The following is a 24,659-nucleotide window of genomic DNA, read 5'->3' as shown; positions in this document are numbered from 1 at the left end:
TAAAAAAAAAAATTATGTCATATATTTAAGGTCAAATTTGTTTAATCATAAATTATAATTAGTAGGTTGGAAAAAAATTCGATCTAAGTTAGCTAAAGTCTATTTTAAAATAGAGTTCACTTAGTTTAGAACAATTTTCATTTATTATTAAATTTCGATGGGGTTTTCATGTTCTTATCTAAATCCTGCCAATATTGAAGGCTTACCTTTATATGAAAAATGCATAGAGAGAATAGAAAACAATCCATAATTTAATTGGCAGAAAGGACTGTATGCTTTGTGGGCCTTTACCTTAAGTATCATAGACTGCTTCAAATTTACTGCAGCCATTGCTCGCAGTCTTGTATTCTTCTGTGCCATCTCTTTATGTGGGACAGATACATTTTTCCCTTCATTTGCAAGGGAAAAAAGGGGCAGATTTAGTGTTAGCTTTTGGAGAATATAAATGTATTTAGAGGACTAATATCTTTTCAACCACTTTTATAATAAATGTATTTAATATATCTATGACTATATGCTACTTCATCGTTATGCATGCCATTTTTTTGTCTGTCCATATAACGGACAAGTCCAGTAGAAAGGACTCCCATAATAACCTCATTTAAAGACTGCCACCAGCTTAAATAGTTAGACATGTGGGGAACTATATCTTTTTTCTACAAGATGATAATATATCAGTGAATTGAACCACCGACAAACCCATTCACTGCTTTTCTAAAAAACCAGATATCATCCATAAAATGGTATGAAAAGAAACAACCTACCCCATTCACTGCGTTTCTAACCAAGCTAATATTAGCCATGCTAAGACTCACATAAGCTAGACCCTTTGAACAAAGAGGGGTTTTGTTTCCTCCTTTCAATAAATTCTTATCGTGTTTCTACAACAGAGTTGTAACAGAAGGTTTTTCATATTGAAAACAAAGACAGTTTAAATAAAGATTTTCTAACATTCATTGATAGATAACTGAAATCCTTTTTATATGACTTTAACTGTTTTAACAATTAATTGCAATAACCATAATCATATCCATGATCATCTGAAAATAACTAGTTTCATAATTAATTGAAGATAACTGTATCCATTATCAACTAGACTATCGATTAACTGAACATAATTGCATTTATGATCAACTGATTTAACTATATTAACGAGCAACTAAAAATAACTGTATTTATGATAAACTGAAATAACTATATTAAAGATCAACTGAAAATAATTGAATTATTGTTGAACTATCCTTTCTACATACAAGTAAATGATTATCAAAAGAAGAAGAAAAGAAATATACAAGTATCTTCTGGAGGGTTTTTAGCTGGTTGTGCAAGCCTCGGCTTTGACAAGAGGAGAAGCATTGACATAGGCTTAACCTACCAACCTCAGACCATACTTATCCCCACATAATATATTGAATTAGAAAGGGCTTCCCTACTCTGGGATCGGGCTTGGGATGTTCTTAGTCCATTCACATGAGCATCCTTGATTTTTAAAATGTCTGCATAGTTATGAAATTGATATCCTTGCATAACTGGCACCATTGACATCACCTGATCATTAGATAGAAACCATGCCTTAAACTATGTTGGCCAAGGATTTTTTGATAGGCTCAATGACTCAATCACCACCACTCGACTTGACAAAAGGTTACATTATTAAGGACGAGCATGAGTTATTAAGTAAGATTTATTTATTTTGTTTTTAATGTATCAATTTTTTATTTTTCTCTTTAATCCTTGTAGCATTTCATCTCACCTCTTCAACTTTTCTGTGGCTTAATAGCTGGTGAGTCCTAAGTGTTTAGAACTTCAGAGCATCTAGCTCTTATTGGTTCATGAATATTGCAATCTTCCAACATTTCACAAATTTCTTTTAAAAAAAGAGACTTGCATAAATATTTATTAGTTGAATTTCAAATTTATTGGCAAATGGTTTATGAATCCATGCTATAACACATCAATATGTTTATTGCTTAGCAACTCTCTAAAGTTATAAGTGATGGTAAATTACAGCTACAACTATGTAAATTGCTTGTAAAAACAAATAACATGAGAATAACATGAACTGGAATGGTTTTTCACATGACCTGATATAAGTTTGGGTCTGTCCTGAAGTATTTACAAATTGATTTCATAACCAGCTCTCCTTCAATTGTTGTGGATGTATCCAAAATGTACAGATACTTAGTCTTCAGTGGTCATCAAATCACATACGACAGAGTTCTAAGGCATTGCTTGTGAATGGAAAGTGCATATTGAAATAACAGTAAATTTGCACGTGAAATATCTAGAAGTCGGGTGTTGTGGAGGGCAAAGAGAAGACTAGAAATGTAGCAAAAGATAGTTGGGTTTATGAATTATATGTATGTCTCTTCTCACAACTTCCATATTATAAGAACAAAATCACAACTTCTTGGTTATCACAAGTTTACAGATTATTTTCCAATTTATCATGCCAAGTTTTTAATTGATTAAAAGCAAGAAAGAATAAAATTGGAATTAAATTTTGAAGATTATAATTCAAATATTATTATAATTCGAATGTTATTATATTTTGAATAATATTATTAAATTTTATATTTATATATGTACATGTAAATATATTAATGAGGTGACATCATTTTATTAAATTATTATAATAATATGGTGAAATATCATTTAAAATCCTTTGATGTACGTTTTATATTTAAACTCAATTATTTTATGTTTCTCAAATTATTTATTTAAATAGCTCATGTGGGTATCCTGTGTTTAAGTTGATTAAATCCTTACCAAAGAAGTTTAAGGTCACACCTATCAATCTTGTTAACTTTAAACTAAGTGAGCATCCTATTTTGATGATCACATTTAGCAATGCTTTTGCCCTTCATCTTCTCCTGCAATCACCCATGAAAAAAAATTCTACCATAATAACATTTCTATAATAATTTTCATATAAACATTTAAAAGACTTTAATTATTAATCATAATTCCAAAATCAAGCAACTACTAACATCATATAAAAGTTAATAGTTAACGACCATCTTCATTGATAGTTTTATACAACGTATATAAATAACTACCCACATGATCATGAAAGAAAAATATATAAAATCCAACCATTTTGAGAAAATTAGAAAATTAGGTCAAAAATTTGGGATGTAACATACCCTCCCCCTTAAATTTTTCATCATCCCTGAAGAAGATCATAACAAAAATTTAAACAATACCTAATCAGTTTAATTTTAGAAAAGAAAGGAAATGTTCAGGTTCTAACCTTAGAGAAAAGATGAGGCTATTTTTGAAAGATTTTGTGATAATCCTCCCAAGTGGCATAATCCTCTACACACTCATTCCACTAGATCTTGCATTGAGTTATCTCCCAATTTTGTAAGCGTAGCTTACACACCTCGAGTATTCTAAGTGGTTCTATTTCTACCACCCCTAGTTCTCACAAATGTAATAGGTTCCAATCAATTATATAATCATAATGATTAATGTATTTCTTGAGGTATGACACATGGAAGACACCATGCATCCTAGCAAGGGCTGGTGGTAAAGCAATTTTGTAAGCTACTGCATTCACAACTTCCAATATTTCAAAGGGTCTCACATACCTTGGGGCTAACTTGGCATTCTTACCAACTTGATCTAGTACTCTGCTAAGGTTTTACTCTTAATAGTACCTTTCCTCCCACTAAGAATTCTCTAGATGTTCTTTTTGCGTTTGCATAATTTTTTTGTCTGTCATTAGCTTCCTTCAATCATTAACGATCTAGATTATTTGTTCTTCCATTTCCTTAAACATCTTAAGTCCAACAATAATTCTATTTGCTAGTCGATTCCAACTCACAATACATTTGTGACCATATAGAGCCTCAAAGGGGGCCATTTCAATGGTGGATTGATAGAAATCGTTATAAGAAAATTCTATCAAAGGTAAATATATTTCTCACTAATATTGCCAATCCATATAGTAAACTCTCAAAAGAGATTCTAATACTTGGATAACTCCTTCTATTTGACCATCTATCTCAGCATGATAAGTTGAACTAATGTTTAATTTTGTACCTAGTGCTAAAAATAATGTTTGCCAAAATTTGAAAGTTATCTTAGCATCCCTGTCTAGAGTAATTTTCTTTGGAACTCCATGCAATCTGAAAATTTATTTTATGAATTCAAGAGCAATTTTTGGTACTCCATCAGTCAAATTTTCTAGTATAAAATGAGAGATTTTTTTCTATCTATCAGCTACTACCGTAATGGTATTGTGTTGATTTCATGTCATAGGTAATCCTTGTACAAAATCCATAGAAATTATCTGCCATTTCTATTTCGATACTTCATTAGGGTGTGAAAGGTCGATTGAGTATCAATGTTCTACTTTTACTCTTTGGAATTCTAAGCATCCTACCACAAAATTTATTATCTCCCTTTTCATTCCTTTCCAAAAATATAGAGGTTTTATATCAAACAACATTTTAGTTACTGCAAGGTGTCCTAAATATGGAGTTGAATGAGATTCTTCCAAAATCATTCTTCGAAGTTCAATTTTGTTGGGTACATAAATCCTATTATTATATCTTAACAATCCATCCTCTTCTAGACTAAATTTTGAATACATGGAATCCTATGGGTCCCTGATGAGTGCTAAATTGATCTCTGCATAAAATTCATCATGCTCTGGATGTTGTAAAATCTAATCCTTTAATCTCAAGTTTATAGTAGTCATGGAAAAAATGTGTCTTCTCCTGCTTAAGGAATCTACCACTTTGTTTTCCTTGCCTATAATATAACTTATGTCGAATTCATAATCTGCTAAAATTTTCAGCCATCTTCTTTATCTAGCGTTTAGATTTGGTTGAGTGAAAATCTATTTTAAAATGTGATGGTTTGATTGTAGTTCAAAAGGTTTTCCAATCAAGTAATGTCTCCACATTTGAAGAGCATGAACAATAGTTGCTAATTCCAGATCATAAGGGTCATAATTCTGCTCATATTTTTTCAATTTCCTAGATTTGTATGCAATTACCTACTCATCGTACACTAACACATCTCCTATTTCTTCTCCTAATGCATCTGTTATAACTATGAATTTCTTTTGTGGGCTAGGTACTTTTAATATGGGTGATGTCGTTAATTATTCCTTCAAGTATTCAAAAGTTGATTGACATTTTTCTGTCCATACAAATTTCTTTCCGTTTCTCTGAAGTGATGTAATCAAGTGAACTATTTTGAAGAAATTCCTAACAAATTTCCTATAAAACGCTACCAATCCCATAAAACTTCTAACTTGTGTCACATTTTTAGGTATAGGTCATTACTTAATTGCTTTTATTTTTTATAGATGTACAGCTATTCCCTAGGCTAATACAATATGCCTTAAATACTAAATTTATTTTTGATGGAAAGTGCACTTAGACAATTTTCCATATAACTTATGCTCTCTTAACCTTTGTAAAAACTTTCTAGATGTTCTTTATGTTCTTTGAATCGAATATAATATTATCTATAAAGACCCACACAAACATTTCTAGGCAATCTTGAAATATGCTATGCATTAAGTTCATAAAAGTTGTTGGAGCATTGGTTAACCTGAAAGGCAACACTTTAAGTTCACAATGGCCATACCTAGTTCTAAATACAGTTTTGTGAATATCTTCATCCTTAATACAAAACTAGTGATATCTTGACCTTGAATTAATTTTTGAAAACATTGTTGTGCCTTTCATTTGATCCAAAAGGTCATCTATTCTAGGAAGTGGATACCGGTTCTTGATGGTAACCTTATTAAGCATTCTGTAATATATGCATAATCTCATGGTCATGTCCTTCTTCCTAACAAACAACATTGGGGCTCCTTATGGTGAAACACTAGGCCAGATCAATTTCTTCTTTAACATATCTTATAATTGTATTTTGTAACTCCATTAATTATGTGGTAGGCATTCAATATGGTGCTTAGGAAATGGGTTATGCTCCTAGTAAAAAATCTATTGTAAAATCAAAGGCTCGAGATGGTGGAAGACTAGGTAGTTCTTTAGGGAACCCATCTTGATAATTATTTAGATAGGAATATTTTTCTTCAAAATATTCCTATAACTTTTCTCTAATTTTCCCATCTTCAAAAATGTAGTCATCTCCATTAGTGGTGTTTTAAGGATCTCTCATGTCTTCAATTCTCACTATAAAGATCTCACAACTTTTTCTTCCACATTTCTTAAGTTGCATGGTATATTTTTTTAATTTAATTTCATGTTTAATTCCTATAATGCTTGTAGGTCTACCTTGGTCATCCAAACAATTTATAGCTTTGGCAAGACAATCTACCTTGGCCTTATACTTGGTGAACCAATTAATGCCTAAGATAATGTCGTAAGACCCAAGAGGTGCTACATACAAATTCAATTCTGTGGAGAAATTAAGAAAATCAATCTATGTCTCAAACATACACTGCTCTACCTTAGCCCTTGATTGGTTTGTGTATTCGACTACCCATGGTTTTTCTATAAAACTAGATCTCATTCGATATCTACTTAATAATCTAGGCAATATAAAACATTCAAAAGCTCCAATGTCAATTAAAATGGAGATAGGGTTCTCGTAGATCTTACACAGAGTTTTAATAGAGCCTATTTATTGTTTCACTTGTCTATTATCCAGGGCTGCATGGATCATTTGCTAATAAACATGTTGTTGTTGTGGATTCATTGTGGCTGATTGGTATTGGGCTTGATATAGCATTTATTAGCATAATGATCTCCTCCAAAAATGAAAAAAACTTGAAGATGGCTCCTTCTTTTCACTACTCTTATTATTCTTACTTATACTAAAATTATTTTTAACATCCTTGACTTCATTTCCTTTGGATTCTGGCTTGTTATACCTAAAATCCTTAAACTATTTTTTCTAAGATCTAGTATCTACACCTTTCATATTCCAGTTTATTTTCCTTTTATTATCCCAGATGTAATCATCCTTCTTGATTTTTTATTCCTTCCAAACAACCTTTTCTAAAGCTTCTTGCATAGTTTGAGGAGTGAGAATATCTACTGCTTCTCCTATTCTATTATTTAGATCCATAATGAATTTTTTGACCTTCATATTTTTATCTTGTTGACATGGTGGTACATACTTCAATAGTTAGGTAAATTTCTCCCTGTACTTATGTATAGTCATGTCTCCTTGTTTCAAGTTTTGGAAGTCCAGTAGTTTTTGGTCATAAAAGGTTTGGGGTAGCCAATGATTCCTAAAAATGGTTACAAATTTCTCCCAAGTAATCTTAGTGATCTTAATATTTTACTCAACTTTGGTATTTCCCCACCTAGTTGTAGCTTATCTAGTATGGTGATATATTCCCCAAATTGCCTTTGAGGTTTTTGAGAAGTTCCTAATTTCAAAATACTATTCCATTTTAGTTAACCAAGCCTCTGAATCCTCTCTGAATTTAGAACCAAAAAAAATTGGGTGGTTTGATTTTCTTAATATTAGCTGACAAATCAGCCACTATTTCTTGTTTCTTTTGTTTTCTAGGAGGAGGTGATGATTATGTTTCTTTATGGTTATGTCCCATCTGTGCTACCATCTCATTCATTCTTCTTTCCATATTATCCAACTTCAGTTGCATTTCTTGCAAAATATGAAGTAACAAATGAGTGGATGATTGTGTGGTTTCACAAACCATGTCATGATTTACAACATTCTTGTTGCTGTTCATTTTGTTTTTTTACTTGTTTAACCTATGAATTTACAAAATTTGTGTCAATTTATTGAATTTATATAGTGTTTAAAGTCTACCTACAAAAAAAGATTTTTTTGAATGCGTATAACACAAGAATTAAACCAATTTATTTATTTAACTTAATGCTATGCTATTGCATTCATGGAAACCTTATTTACAAAAATTTCCTCTATTGAGGATCTTTACATTATGGAATCTAATCTTACTTCTCAACATTTAGTTCTGATTCAGATTGATACATATCTCATACTATCCAAGATTTGTGAAAATGCAAATGATAATTTCCCTAACGAGAGTTCCAGTTTTGGATTAGTTTTTTCCTATACGCTGCTTTACTAGTAGGAGTCCACTTGATTCTTTTTTTCTTCATTCATTGCAATGCCTGGTTCATGGTTTCATTATCTTGGGGAATGGAGCAACAAGTATAGTCAAATTTTGGCATGTTTTTAATTAAGAGAAGATGGAATGTCTAGCCTTCTTGTAGGGTGTTTTATGTAATTGCATCCTATACAATTATTCTAATAATTTTCAAGTTTACATGGAAGGTATTTTGTACTAAGTTTGATGTTGAACTCGTGGCTCTAATACCATATGTAACAAAAGGTTTTCATATAAAAAACAAAGATAGTTTAAATAAAGGTTTTCCAACATTCATTGATAGATAACTGAAAACTTTTTCATACAAATTTAACTATTTTAACAATTAATTACACTAACCATAACCATATCCATGATCATTTGAAAATAACTAGTTTAACAATTAATTGAAGATAATTGTATCCATGTGCATATGAAATAACTAGATTATCGATGAACTAAACATAACTTTATTTATGATCAACTGATTTAACTATATTAATGATCAACAAAAAATAACTATATTTATGATCAACTAAAATAACTAGATTAACGATCAATTGAAAATAACTGAATTATTGTTTAACTATCCTTTCTACATACAAGTAAATGCTTATCAAGTAAAGAAGAAAAGAAACATACAAGTATCTTCTGGAGGGCCTTTAGTTGGTTATGCAAGCATCGACTTTGGTAAGTTGAGAAGCATTGACATAGGCTTACCCTCCCAACCTCAGACCATACTTATCCCCACGCACTCTATTGAAATAAAAAGGCCAGCTCTACCTCGAGATCGATCTTGGAATATTCTTAGTCCATCCACTTGAGCATCCTTGTATTTAGAATGTTTGCATAGTTATGAAACAACCATGCTTGCATAGTTATGAAACAACCATGCTTGCATAACTGGCGTCACTAACATCAAGTGATCATTAACCTTGGCCAATGATTTTCTGATCGGCTCAATGACCCAATCACCACTGCTCAACTTGACAACAAGTTACGTTATTAGGGATGAGCATGAGCTATTAAGTAATATTTATTTATTTTATTTTCAATGTATCAAATTCATATTTTACTCTCAAATCCTTGTAGGAGTTCATCTCACCTCTTCATATTTTCTATGGCTTAACAGCTAATGAGTCCTAGGTTTTCAAAATTTCAGAACATTTGGCTCTTATTGATGCATGGATATTGAAATCTTCCAGCATTTCAAAAACTTCTTTTAAATAAAGAGACTTGCATAAATATTTATCAGCCAACTTTAAAATTTATTGTCAAATGGTTTATGAATCCATGCAACAACACATCAATATGCTTATTGCTAAGAAACTCTCTAAAGTTATAAGTGATGGTAATTTATAGCTACAACTATGAAAATCGCTTGTAAAAACAAATATCATAAGAATAACATGAACTAGAATGGATTTTCACATGACCTAATATAAGTTTAGGTCTATCTTGAAGTATTTACAAATTGACTTGGTAACCATCTCTCCTTTAGTTGATGTGGATGTATCCAAAATGTAGAGGTACTTAGTCTTCAGTGATGATCAAATTACATAGGGTAGAGTTCTAAGGCGCTACTTGTGAATGGAAAGTGTAGATTGAAATAATAGTGAATTTGACACATGAAACATTTGGAGGTTGGGTGTTATGGAGGGTGGAGAGAAGACAAGAAATATAGTAGAAGATAGTCAAGTGTTATGGAGGGCGGAGAGAAGATTTGAAACATAGCAGAAGATAGTCGGATGTATGAATTATATGTTTGTCTCTTCTAACACCTTCCATATTATAAGAGTAAAATCATGACTTCTTGGCTTCCACAAGTTTAAAGATTATTTTCCAATTTATCATGCCAAGTGTTTAATCAGTTAAAAGCAAGACTGAATAAAAATGGAATTAGAGTTGGAAGATTATACTTTGAATATTATTATATTTTGAATAATAATATTATTTTATATTTATATATGTACATATAAATATATTAATGAAGTGACATCACTTTATTAAATTATTATAATATAATGGTTCCATTTCATGTTTGTGTGTGTGTGTGTGTGTACATATATACATATATTTTGTATTAATATGGTGAAAGATCATTTAAAATTCTTTGAGGTATGTTTTATGTTTTCACTCAATTGTTTTATATTTCTCAATTTTTAAATTTAAATAGATCATGCATGTCCGACAAATGCGTTCTATGTTCAAGTCGATTAAATCCTTACCAAAGAAGTTTAAGGTCATACTATCAGTTTTGTTAATTGAACTAAGCGAGCATCCCATTCTGATGATCATGTTTAGCAATGTTTCTCCCCCTTCATCTTCTCCTGCAATCACCCATGAAAAACACTTCTGCCATAATAACATTTCAATATTAATTTTCATGTAAACATTTAAAAGACTTTAAATTATTAATCATAATTCCAAAATCAAGCAACTGCTAACATCATATAATAGTTAATAGTTAATGACCATCTTCATTGACAATTAATACAATGGATATAAATAACTACCCACTTCACATGATCATGAAAGAAAAATCCATTAAATCTAATGATTATGAGAAAATTTAAAAATTAGGTCAAAATTTTGGGATGTAACAAGAGTGGTCCTCATCTTCAAAGAAATATAAAATTGAAAAATGAATACAGATAAATTATTTTGTGTAGTTAAGAGGTTATATGAGCTTCTTAATTAAATGAATGATCTAGACTAACAAATCATGAATGAAGTACAATTGTCTTAAAAGAAAAATATTTTTAGGAAATTCTGAAATACATATAAGGATTTATTGAATACATATAATTTATTAAAGATTATATGCACCAATTGTTCTACTAAGTCAAGAGAATATTTGGTATACTTAATGAAATGGTTGAAAATAGGACTAACTGATAATGAATGAATTATTTAAAAGTGTCAAATATATTTTCAAAAAAAATTACAGTATTAAATAGAACAATACTAAAAGCTAAAGTAGGAAAAACATTTAAATCTGAAGTAATAAAAACATGAACAATACACTAAATATTCCAAAAAGTCTCAAGCAGAAAAGTGAATGTAATCGACAATGCTATGATCATATTGTACATAATTTGCAAAAAGCTTTTGGATTTCTTATCAACCACTGTACCTTGTGGAATGATTGATGGCACTTGAGAATCGTTGGCTTTTATTGAGGAATCCAAAATTATGGATAGCATTGAGACCCAATCTCCTACTGAGTGATGGATTTTGAAAACAAGGTTGGCTACTACATCCTTAGAAGGAACATTCAATAAATGAATTTCCGATAGAGGCCTGGATGAATTCATTGGTGGAGCACTCATCAAAGAGCTTGCATATTCATCACAATGTTGGGATTTTCTCCAAGTGAGGGGCTTAGGCTAGGAACAATCTCATGATCTTCCACCACCTCCTCTCTCACACACCACTTCAAATTGTTGTGGTTGTCTTTCACCTACAATCATTTTTTAGCATCAACTTTTTAGATAACATTGCATGACCTATTATCCTATTATTAGGATGTAATATATTTTTTCTAGTTTAATCTTTTCCACTAATCATCTAAAAAATTATTGCACAATTGACTTAAAAGGAAGATAAACATTTCATTAAATTATGAAAATCTTATAGCTTTAAATTTTTGAAGTATGATTTAAATATGATGCACTATTAGGATGAGTGTGATGTTCTAAAAAGATCTAATATTTCATCTCTAGGAATATCACCTAGATACAATAAATACTAAATGTACTATTCATTCTAAATAAATAGATTCTTAAAATATGAACTATTAAATATGATTCAAAAATTATAGAACTCTATCATAATAATAATATTATAAATTGTTATCTGAATCTTTGTGCATACAAGGTGTCATGGATAAGGGTAAGGAAATTAACCATGTGCTAGATTTGGATGAATAAAAAAAGGATGATGAAGAAGCTAGGAGGAGGTTTAGATTGACCAAAGCAACATAAAGAAGGTCACATAATAGATTAAAGGGATTTAGCAGGTGCTGAAAGATAAGGTCAAAGATCTAGCCTAGGTGGCCTCCTTTTGTGTTGGTTTACTTTTTTCTTTGTTGATGTAGCTAGGTAGTTTGTTAATCTTTTATTCTCTCATTTTTAGTCCAATTTTTTTCTAGGTTGGACTAGTTGTGGTTTTGGGTGTGTAGAACACTATTTTTTTTCATAACTTAATGCTTTCTTTCTTTTTTTTATATTTTAGGATTCAGAGTCCCCTATAAAAAACCCATTTTAAGCTTAATAAAAAACAATATTAAAAATTTCAAGACATACATAAACAACCCTTTTAATTTGCTAAAGCTTATCATCTATGAGAAAAACTATATGATCCCTCTAGTAGAAACTATGGAGAAACTTCTAAAAATAACTATATCACCAACACACAAATATATACCTATCCAAGGAATTCATATAGATCTATAGTTTACATTATAAATAAAAGAAAAAAAGTGAAAAGGAGGGGAATAGTAAGCACAATAATAGAGAATCTTTGGTTCTTAGCTAGATGATTCTATAGTGAAACTTTCAAGCAAGTGAAGTCAATTTCTTTTTTGAATCCCATAATGGTCAAGGTGTAACTATCTAACAATGCATTGGAAACAATGCATGAGGTGTTAGAAACATTAATTTCTACTTAGAATTAATTGTCTTTCATTATATGTTTCTAGATTATTAAGTTTAGGTTGTGTCAACTGAAGTATTTTCCATAATTTTGTGTCGGCTATAGTATTTTCTAGAAGTTTGTAGATATTTTGTCTTGTCGAATAATGCTAGAATTCTTTAGAATATTATACAATTTCCTATAAAAAGGCACTATGTATTCATTTGATATCATGATGAATGGAATACAATATATTTTCATTGTGTCACAACACATTGTGTTTTTTGTTTTTTTTTTTCCCTATGATTCTACCCAACCAACAGATTGGTATCAGAGAAAGTTTAAGAAGAGGAGTTTAAAGGATTTTGCATAAGGAGGATTGTAGTGAAGAAAGGGGATATAAAGTTATTGTGAGATCCATAAGTTTCTTATTTCCCTATTTAGGAATTTTTATATCTGTGAATTTTGTTTATGAGTTTCTATTAGGCATGGCTTCAAGGAGTTTTCAAGCTTCAATTCCAATATTTTTTGGAAAGATTAATGATGATTGAGCTTTTAGAATGAAGCTTATATTTGATTCCTATGAGTTATTAGATATAATCTTAAACGGTTATGCTGAACCTATAGACAAGTCTACTTTAAATTCTAATCAAAAGAAAAATGTTGATGAAAATAGGTAGAAGAGTAAAAAATCTTCACATATTATTGGACAACCTTTTGATGACTCAATTTTTAGAAAAATTAAGCCATCTATTATAGCCAAACAAGCTTGGGACATTCTTGAGACTGCATATTAAGCTACAAGAAAGATAAAGATTGTTAAATTACAAGCACTTAGAAGAGAATTTAAAAATTTATAAATGAATTATTCTGATTCTATAGACCAATTTTCAAATCATGTTATGAATGTGGTTGATCAAGTAAGAATAAATAGTGATGAGCTTACTGAAAAGAAAGCTGTAGAGAAGATTTTAAGAAGTTTGCCTCCTAAATTTGATAATATTGTGGCTACAACTAAAGAATATAAGGATTTAACAACATTATCCATAGATGAGGTGTTTGGATCCTTGTATAATCATGAAGACTAGTTGAACAAGCGTAATTGTAATTCACTAGAGAATGCATTCAAAACACAAATGACATTTGGTAGAGGCAGAGGAGGAGGAAATTCTAGATTTAGAGGAAGAGGAAGAGGTAGATATAATTTTCAAAAAGAAGAAAGAAAGAATTCAGATCTAGGAGGAAGGAGAAATCAATACTTCAATTCAAGGGGATACAATAATAGCTAGACATCATAGAGGTATGATAAAACAAATGTTCAATGGTATTCTTGCAAGAAGTTTGGACATTTTTCAAAAGAGTGTAAAAAGAAACAAGTTGATATGAGTAAGAAAAATGCAAATTTTTTGAGAGTGGTTCTGAGTCTTTGTTCATTACTTGCAATGTAGCCCAAGAGAGTTCAAATGATTTTTGATTTCTAGACAATGGTTACAGTAATCATATGATAGGAAACAACAATTTTTTTGAAAGTTTAAATAGATCAATTAAATGAAAAGTGAAGCTGGGAAATAATGAGATAGGGGAAGTAAGTGGAAAAGGTGCAATCAATGTCATAATAAAGCATGGTAAGATGTCTATCTATGATGTATACTTTGTATCTAGTTTGAAACATAGTCTCATAATTGTAGGGCAACTTAGTCAAAAAGGTTATAGAGTTATTTTTTAGAAAAATGTGTGCACTATATTTGATATGCCTCCTAGTAAATTGGTGATTGCAAGGGTAGAAATGACAAATAACAAAATGTTTCCACTTCAGATGAAGAGCAATATGATTGATGAAATTGTAGCAAGTTTCAAGGCAACAAGTCAAGATTGGACAAGTATATGGCACTTGAGATATGGTCATGTAAATCTCAAAAGATTATCCTTATTGCAAAGAAAGGAAATTGTAAGAGGCTTACCCTCAATTGAAGCATCATTAAGTCCATGTGAAAGCTATACTTTGGTGAAACATCATAGAGAGAGTTTTTCAAAAGGGATGCCATATAGAGCATAGGTACCTTTAGGAATTTTTTATTAAGATATATGTGGTCCAATGAAAATGCCATCATTATAGGGGAGCATTTATTTCTTAACATTTATTGATGACTTTAGTAGAAAGACATGGGTTTACTTTCTTAAATACCAATATGAAACTTTTGGAAAATTTAAAGAATTTAGGGCTTTTGTTGAGAAACAAAGTGGTTTACCTATCAAGGTATTGAGATCTGATAGAGGAGGAGAGTATAAGTCTAATGAGTTTTTAGATTATTGTAGGGATCATGGAATTAAAAAGAAATTTACTATCAATTACACACCACAACAAAATGGTGTTGCGGAGAGAAAAATAAGGACAATAATGGAGATGATAAGGAGCATTTTGAAAGGTAAGATTCTTCATAATGTGTATTTCACTGAGGTAGTTTCTTGTGTTTTTTATATTTTGAATAGGAGTCCAACAAAGATTGTGAGGGATATGGTTCCACAACAAGCATGGAGTGGTAAGATCCATAGTGTTTCTCATGACAAAGTATTTGGTTGTATTGCATATGCACATGTTCCAAAAAAAAACTAGAAATAAATTACATGATAAGAGTGAGAAATGTATTTTCATTGGTTATGATGAGAAATCTAAGGCATATAAGCTATTTAATCCTATCACCAAAAAGGTCATTGTGAATAGGGATGTTCTATTTAAAGAGGAAGAATCTTGGAATGGAAATATAGATAAAATAGTTACAGATTTTGCTGAAACAATACCATATGATGAGAATGATAAAAAGGATCATGAAGATAAAGAGGATCAACCAAGTGACCAAGAAGGAATTCCACCACGAAGTCCACAAGGAGATCACTTAGAAAATGAAGTTGAACATGGAGAATCTTCAAATTCACAAGTAACTAATGATTCAAACCCTATACTTGCACAATTGGGATCAAGGATTACAAGCAAGAAATCTAGAAGCTTGAGTGAGATTAATGACCAAGGAAGTAAAATAGATTTGCAATCAAATTTTTCTTTATTTGCTCAAGATCCTATATATTTTGGATATGCAATTAAGGAAGAACATTGAATTAATGCAATGAATGATGAAATAGAATCAATTGAGAGAAATGATATATGGGAATTAGTTGATTTGCATAAGAACAAAGATTGCATTCGTGTAAAATGGATTTATAAGACGAAGTTTAAAGCTAAAGGAGTTGTAGACAAATATAAGGTAAGGTTAGTTGCTAAAGGATTTTCACAAGAATATGGGGTTGACTATAATGAGACATTTACACCTGTAGCAAGACTTGATACTGTCAAAATAGCATTAGCTATTGCAACTCAAAATAGATGGATGGCTCACCAAATGGATATCAAATCAACATTTTTGAATGGATATTTGGAAGAAGAATTCTATGTGCAACAACCACCAGGATATGAAATAAGAGGACATGAAGATAAAGTTTATAAGTTGAAGATGGCTCTCTATGGATTGAATCAAGCTCCAAGAGCCTTGTACAGATGAATAGATTCATACATGATGGAGAATGGATTCAAGAGAAGCACCAGTGAACCTACATTATATACCAAGATCAGTGAACAAGGTCAGACTTTGATTGTTTATTTATATGTTGTTGATTTGATCTTCACAGGGAATCTATCTATTGACATATTTAAATCAGCAATGTAAAAGGAATTTGAAATGAAAAGATCTAGGATTGATGAAATATTTTCTTGGCACTGAGGTTACTCAAAATGATAAAAGAATTTTCATCAATCAAAGTAAATATGTGGGTGAATACACAAAGTTGGGTCACAATTCTACAGAAGTCAAATCCACAGAATGAGACCTCTTAGAAATGGGTATCCAATTTTAACAAAAGGTGCCCTTTTTCATCTTGGGTACCCGACCCTAAATTTAAAAAATGGGCATCCATTTTTTAAAAAATATGGTACCCATTTTTTATTTCCAAAAAATGGGTACACATTTTTCAAAAAATTAAAAATTTAAATTTTTAAGAAATGAGTACCCATTTTTAAGAAATCAGGTACCCTTTTTTTAAAAGTAAAAAATGGGTACCTGTTTCTTAAAAATTCAATATTTTTAAAGTTTTGGGGGGATTTTAAATGTTTCTTTTAGCTTTTCAAAATGGGTACCCATTTTTTGAAATTCAAATAACAGGTGCCCATTTCTTACAACATGACGCAGGATTTTTTTTTCCTACCTCAAATTTTGGATTGGGACAGGCTTGGTGAGACCAAGCCTATGCCTTGGCCTCTCAAGATTTGACTAAGGCATTGAATTGACAAATTCATGCCTTGCCATAATTTTTAGAGGGTCTTCCCTATCAAATTTTTTTTATGAAACAAAAACTCATTAGAGCTCTCATTGCCCTAATTTTAGAAATATAAATTATATAGTGTTATGATTTTATTTACTATTTTTATATTATTTTTTAATCAAAGGTGGTACCTAAATGTAAAATAGAAATGTTCAATAAAACTTTAAAAACTTTTTTATTTTATAATTTTCCTTAAATTAATTTATATGTCATCAATCTACATTCAATTCTTTTGAAGTTAAAAAAAAAAAATTTAAAAAGTGAAATCTTGATCAAATTATGGTGTCAGTACATGAGAAGTTTTAAAATTTACCTTTATAGCCAATTAAAAATTAATAATAAAATAAATATTCATTAAAAAATTCAAGAAAATAATTCTCATCATAATTTGGTGCTTTAGGTAACTCTATTTAAAAGAATTTTCAAAAATTCATATAATTGTGTCAAATTATGGTGTCTGTACATGAGTGTGGTATGGTCCTTAAATAGGCATTTTGAAAAAGTGGATTTTAAAGATCCATACCAAAAAAAAATCCATCATATGGGTATAAAAATAAATGACATATTCAAAAAGAAGATCCCAGGCACTACAATTTTTATTTCTAAATTTTTTATATATATTTAATATCTAAATGACTCAAATTTTGGCATCAATTGATAAAATATTTTAAAAACAAGAAAAACACTTCCACTTTTTGGCCAAAAGTGAGACCCAACTTCCTGCACTGACCCATGCAAAAGATGCTTTGAAAAGATTTAAATTAATAAATTACAGTCTAGTTTCTACACCTGTGCTAGTAGGCACCAAACTAAATAGAGAAGATACTGAGAAATGTTTTAACTCAACTATATTCAGAAGATTGATTAGTAGTTTGATGTATCTCACTACTATTAGACCAGATATTATACACGGAGTGAGTTTAATCTCTAGATTCATTGACTCACCCAAGAACTCACATTGGTAGGCAGAAAAAATAATTTTGAGATAGATTATAGGAACTATGAATGATGGCATTTTATATTCTACTTCAGTTGATTTTCAATTAGTTGGATATATACATAGTGATTTTGTAGGGAATGTTGAGGATAGAAGGAGCACATTTGGATATGCATTTCATCTTGGGATAGGTGTTGTAGCTTGGGCATCAAAGAAGCAACATGTACTAAGTCTCTTATCAACTGAAGTAGAGTATGTAGTAGGAACAACAATAGCATGTCAAGATGTATGGATACGAAGGATTTTGAAAGACTTGATGCAAGCTCAAGATGGACCTACTACAATCTATTGCGATAACAAGTCTGCTATTGCACTTTCAAAGAACCTTGTGTTTCAAAAGAGGACAAAGCATATTGACACAAGGTATAAATTCATTAGAGAGCTGGTTAATAACAAAGAAATTAATCTACAACATTGAAAATCAAAGGAGCAACTTGTAGATATCTTCAACAAGGCTTTAGCACAGGAACAATTTGAGATTTTGAGAGAAGCATTGGGAATTGTAAATGTTAATGATGTAGATAGTAAAAATTAGGGGGGAGTGTTAGAAATATTAATTTATACTTAGAATTAATTGTCTATCATTAGATATTTCTAGATTATTATGTTTAGGTTGTGTTGCTGAAGTATTTTCTAGAAGTTTGTAGATATTTTGTCTTGTCTCTCTAGAATATTATACACTTGCCTATAAAAAGGCACTATATATTCATTTGATATCACAATGAATGGAATACAATATATTTTTATTGTGCTGTAGCACATTGTGTTTTTTTTGTTTTGATTTTCCTATGCCTTTGCCCAACCAACATGTAGCTGGACTCAAGGGTTCTTCATTTTGGAAAATGTTTGCCATGTGATTTACATCTTCTACTTTCTTCACTATGATCTACCGAAGATGTGTCTTGGCCTCTTCCAAAGAGGCCAAATGATTACCATGATCATGAGTATTTTCCTTACAAATAAGTTTGCCTCCTACCCGTGAATTTCAGGTGGCTATCTTCAGTTTTTTTCTCTCCAAATGCTTAAATGCTCAAGAAATGGAAAAATATGAAGGAAATAGCTAGGTTAAGTAGCAGAAAGGACACATTATTAGATTATATTTTAGTTGTATTGAGACTTTAATACTATGTAACTTATAGCTATAACATTGAAGTTGCTAGTACTCTTATAAATATACTAGCACTTGCACTTTTGAAGGGTGCAAGGGTTACGCCAATATATATATATAATGTCACTGAATGTTGACACAAAAAGTTTGATAACAATATTTTTTGTACATAGTAGAATAGTGGAAAGATACATATTAAAATATTTATTATTTTTTCTTCCTTGCTAACCATGGAATACACCCTATTAAACCTTTCATTCATCGAGGTTTGTCTTGTATTTTCACTAATTTATATTCTGCACAACTTTTGTTGATATATTTGCACCATTTTTCATCTTTAATGAAATTTATAGGATCTTGGTCATTATGGCATGTATTTTGATTATCCTCCTCCAAAAGCATGGGTGCTACATGAGCATTGATATTGTTATTAAAAAAGTGCAAATTATTGTAGTGGTTTCCATCATAACATGAGACATAAAGTGTGGGTGTTTCTGAGCTATCAATAATATAGATTTGGGATACTTGGCCCTTCAAATGGTGCACATGAATTACTTTGAGTCACCATGGAGGATGCATAAATCTCATAATGGTCTACCTAAGTTCCATCTTCTACCATTTTTTCATAGTATTCTTCAAAATTCATGATATCTTTCTGAGAAAAGAAAGGATCAAAGTCTGAATGATTCTCCATAATGTGCTCCACTACCATACAATGGTACTTTGAGTGTTGCTCTTGATCAACTTCAAGCTGATTTGCTAAGGATCTAAAAAAAAAAATTCCACCTAAGTAACATTTGCATGACTCTTATCTGAAATCCATTATGTTGAGCATTAATTTCTTCTGCTGTCTCCTCCTCACTCTCTTCCTCATACAACATTATGCTTAATTGATATTGTTTGTCTTCTTCTTTGATGTTCATGTTTGACTGAGAAAGAGGTAGTTCGGGTTAAATATTTCTTTAACATATAATTCAAATAGATTATCAAATATCTAATTCTACCTTACATATAATTCTTAAGCATTTTATTTCAAAAAGCCATAATTCCATGTTCAACTCTTTTGTAATGGTCTCAACCTTTTCCTAAATTATCAAATCTATTCATGTGCGATCTTAGAATATATGGAGACAAAAAATTGTAGAATCCATTTAAATGCAACCCTACATAATAAAAATTAAATAAATTCAAGTTTATGAACATGTATACCAGACAATACCTCTTTAGGTGTAGGAAATAGATAATTACAATCATAAGTGATGGGAGAGCCGAAGTCGAGGCTAATACATTTTTTGTGAGATGTAAGCATCCATTACTAATATGTATTCTATATATAGAAACTACTTAGATGTCCTTGACATAGTGTGAGGAGAATGCAACTGCATGTCTACAATATATTGACATGATTCTCTTTGAGGCAGTGACATATATAGTTTCTAAGCTTTATCATGTTTTTATGCATGTTGGGTAAACTAAGACATTGTCAAATTTATGTCCTTGTCAGGAGACTTTGTCATATATAATATATGTACTTGCATATTATAATTATCCTTCAATTCTAATTTTTTGAAGCCCTCTGTCCTTAGTATGACATATGCTAAGAAGATCATAACTAACTCTATGATTGGCCTTTAGAAGGTCGTGGAAATTAATATTTCAGAGGAAAAATGTGTTGTAAATCTTATACTTAGAGGATTTCAATCATGACCTTGCTGAAAATGTAGACTTTGAAAAAACTTTTTCTTTTGCATCCCTTTAATAATGTTCTCATCTGCTTTCAACTCTTTAAATCTTCAATTACAATTCAGGATCAATTCTAAGTTATCATGAAGGAGGGAAAGTCTTGATCAGAGAGGATTTTTGTGGTGAATTTCTACTACTTTTGTATTAATCATCTTTCTTAAAGAAAGTCATCTTCCTTCTTCACTTCAACATTTTAACATTGCACCAATCAATTTTTTGGTTAGTAAGGTTCCCCTGTAATCAAGTTTGCACTGCATCTCATTGTCCTAAGGAAGAAAATTGAGAATTTGAGGAGAGATAATAGATGATGGAAATCTTAGAGTTAGATGATTTCCACCAATATTTATTAATTATTAATTATGGGTTCTATTCTATATTAATTATGATGAGGAGAAAAAAGTTCTAGATAAATTTATGGGTCTGTGGAGAGGTTGTGGGGTTTTGATTGCACTATGTTCTTTCTTTATGATAGGAGTGTTACTCTGTGGTTGTGGTTTGGGGATTAGTTATCCCTATTTGTGGTTAGGGACCCTCACTATAAGATGGGGTTTTTTAGCTTCTATGTAAGAAGAAGTCTTCTAGTTGTGGTGTTGAATAGACTGTTATGGGTTTGGCTTGTATGGTTTTAGGGAGAAGGGTTCCTTTCTACTTGTGATGGATGTATTATTTTCTAGTATGACTCTTTCCGAATATTGTTGGGTGATGAGGGGGACTGATAGCCTTTTTCTAGAGGCCTACTTGATGCCTCATGGTCTTCTTCTTTTTCTTTGAATAAAACCTTGGCTAAGCTTTTTTCTAAGAGAGATAGACATTACCCTTTGTGAGTTCCTTGCACCTTTCTCTTACCTTGCAAGGTTGTTCTTTTCAAGATTTTGGGTTTTTTTTCCCTTTAGTGGTGTTTGGCTACTCATGGTAATGTTGGATCCCTTTTGAAGATTACTCTAGTGACAAAATGAAGACTTTTAGTGGCTTCTTTGCTATCCTTCCTAGTTGCTACCTCTCAAAGATGGGAGATGTCCTTTTTTTAATCTTCTTAGGGGTTGTTTCTTTGGCGGTGTTCTTGTTGGAAATCTAAAGTGGGTTTTTTCTTGGATGAATGTTGGCCAGAGAATTTTAGTGAGGATGAAGACATTTTTAGATGCTAGTGTTTTTGAATGAGAGAGCTTTTGATTCTCCACTCCCTTGGTTGTATGCCCATGGTGACCCCTTTTGGGGAAGGTGTTTTTATATCTGCAGGGTTCTTTATCCTTATAGATTTGGTTTGGTTTATGTTTAGTTTAGAGGTTTGTTTCTCTTTTTTGCTTGGTCAGGTTGTTATTGAATGACCTATTTTTTCTTTTTTAGTTTTGTTCTTTTTAGTTGCTTTGTAGTAGTTGTGGGGCATGTTATTCATTTTTAAAGCACTTGTTGGTGTATTTTTGTTTTTGGTTGGGAAGTTAGGGTGATTTTGGCAAGCATGGTAGGTTAAGGATCCTTAGGAAAATCCATGAAGGTGTCAGATCCTTCTGAATATCCTTCAAGATTTTGGATCCCTTTCAAAACCCTCGGGCTTAGTTTTGGGAGCTTGTTTTCTTAGCCTGGCTTTCATTTGTTGTTCTTTTGTAAATAGTTTTCTACTATAATGGGTTTCAGGGGCCTTCCAATCCCTACTTTCTTAATAAAAAATAATAATATTATACTATTTAAATTCTGAATCAGTGTTTTAATACAAAATATTAAAGGAAGAAAAATTACTAAAATCTTCTATTTACTTAATTCTCTCTACTACATCCTTGTATTAAAGAGAAGGGTACAAAATATCCTTATGTATGCATTTGTAATGACTTTTGGAAACATAAAAATTTAAAATGATTAAACCAACATTATTGTTCCCATATTAAATTTTTTAACATTGCACCACTCAAAATATATACTTAAAGAAAAGGTTAAAGAAGGTCAATATTTTAGTTTAATATCCTTCAAAATGGTAAACTAGGAAATCTTAATAAATTATTAGGCAAGGTGGACATTTAAATTTAAGAGTAGTCTATTTGCATATTCAAGAAAATCTGTACACCTTTGAATTCTCAATTGTCAGCTTCAAGGTAACGTGATCCTCTATCCTTAATAATTTTACATCTATAATCAAATTGACCAAAGCCATGCATGTTACCCACCTCATTCACAATGGAGACCACCATTGAAGGAGAGAAATAGGTCAGAATGTAATTGTAGAAGATGATAAGGGTGTCGATTCAACATCTTTATAAGGGAAATGTTTCTCTAACAATTGGAGTAACAAAGTAGTATCTATTATACATACTATATTTTTTAATTAGATTTTTTTAACGAAATATTAAATAGCTTTGATAAATATTAAATTATATAATATTAAATAATAAATATAATAAAATAAAACTATTATTTTAGAATTTTTTATTACATCAGTATTCGAATAAAGTTAAAAACTTGAACAAATTTTTCATTGTTAAGAAATAGTAGAAACAAAAAGTTTTTTTTTTTTTTACATTCACAAAGTAAAAGATTTTATAAAGAACTTTGTTTTATAAATCTTTGTTTTATTTTGATAAAAAAGGTAATTCTATAAAAATACCAATCCAATTTGTATATTTATTTAGATGGGTATAGTTTGAAATAAATATTTTTTTTTATTGACAAAATTAATTTTTTGATTAATTAATGATAAAAATATTTTAAAGTTAATTAAGAAATAACAAATAAAATAAGTCTTAGGTTTTAAAAAAAAAAAAAATTAAACTATTTGAACGGATCAACAGTATTAATTTAAAAACAAAATATAATGAAAACATGAATCTGAACTGTTTGAGTTTTCAATTTTCTTTGTAATTTACAGGCTACTTTGAGGTGTAATGGCAAGCCCCCTAAACTTTTAGAACCATTTCAACTAATTTCTCACATTTGCTGGGTGGATGTGATCGGTGGAAGGCATGCCAGCAGAATAGTTGTCCGCCATACTCAGGATCTGGTCCTCTCATTTCATAAATTTTCAACATTTCATCATTTAGTAACTGCAAAACATTTGCATCATGACAAGTAACAAGTGCCATGGCCGCATGGTTCAAAAATTCATTCACAGCAAGTGCATTCAATTGATCAGCTCGCTCAACTCCGTCTAGAATCACTATGGCTTGAAATACCAACGCTCAATCTCAGATCTGACCCTCTCAAAAGCAAACCCTTTCTTTGAGTTGATTGATTGAACTCGGTGGAGGAAAGTATCCGAGGCATACTCAGATCACACATAAGTTTGTGTCTCATGACCTCCATTTTCTTATTTATTTGTGCTTCCTCTACAAGAAGTAGAAATTTTGATCTCAAAAACATGGAATCCCTGCGGTTGTAGAATTATTTGGCTAAGGTTGTTTTTCCTACTCCAGATATTCCTATAATTGCCAAAAGCCTACCTTTTTTATTCCTATTTTCCCCTATCACTGAAAGTTTGGCATCAAGATCTTTAATAATCTTGTCAAGCCCAATTATCACTATATATACATTTGTTTTTCCCAGTCCAGATGGCATCTACCAACCTATTTATATATATATATGTTTGTGTCTTTTAGATGGCAACTATAGTACACCTATATCTTTTCCATATTTCCTTTTAATCTAAATATAGATTTTTGTTTGCATTCAAAGATGTGATCATATTTTCTAGTCTAAATATACACAACAATCCATGCCAATAGTGAATTTACCATTGCCCTTGTTGG

General features: G+C 30.8%; 1 pseudogene; it reads right to left on the bottom strand.

The window, feature by feature from the left end:
- Positions 1-137: 137 nt before the first annotated feature.
- Positions 138-23,902, bottom strand: LOC149565651 (wax ester synthase/diacylglycerol acyltransferase 4-like; annotated as a pseudogene).
- Between the last annotated feature and the right edge of the window lie 757 nt (positions 23,903-24,659).

Source organism: Cupressus sempervirens, chromosome 3 (assembly GCF_028749045.1).
Source record: "Cupressus sempervirens isolate cs-2001-9-10 chromosome 3, ASM2874904v1, whole genome shotgun sequence".
NCBI lineage: Eukaryota > Viridiplantae > Streptophyta > Pinopsida > Cupressales > Cupressaceae > Cupressus > Cupressus sempervirens.
Note: the sequence above shows the minus strand (reverse complement) of the source record. Positions and strands in the feature narration are given on the sequence as shown.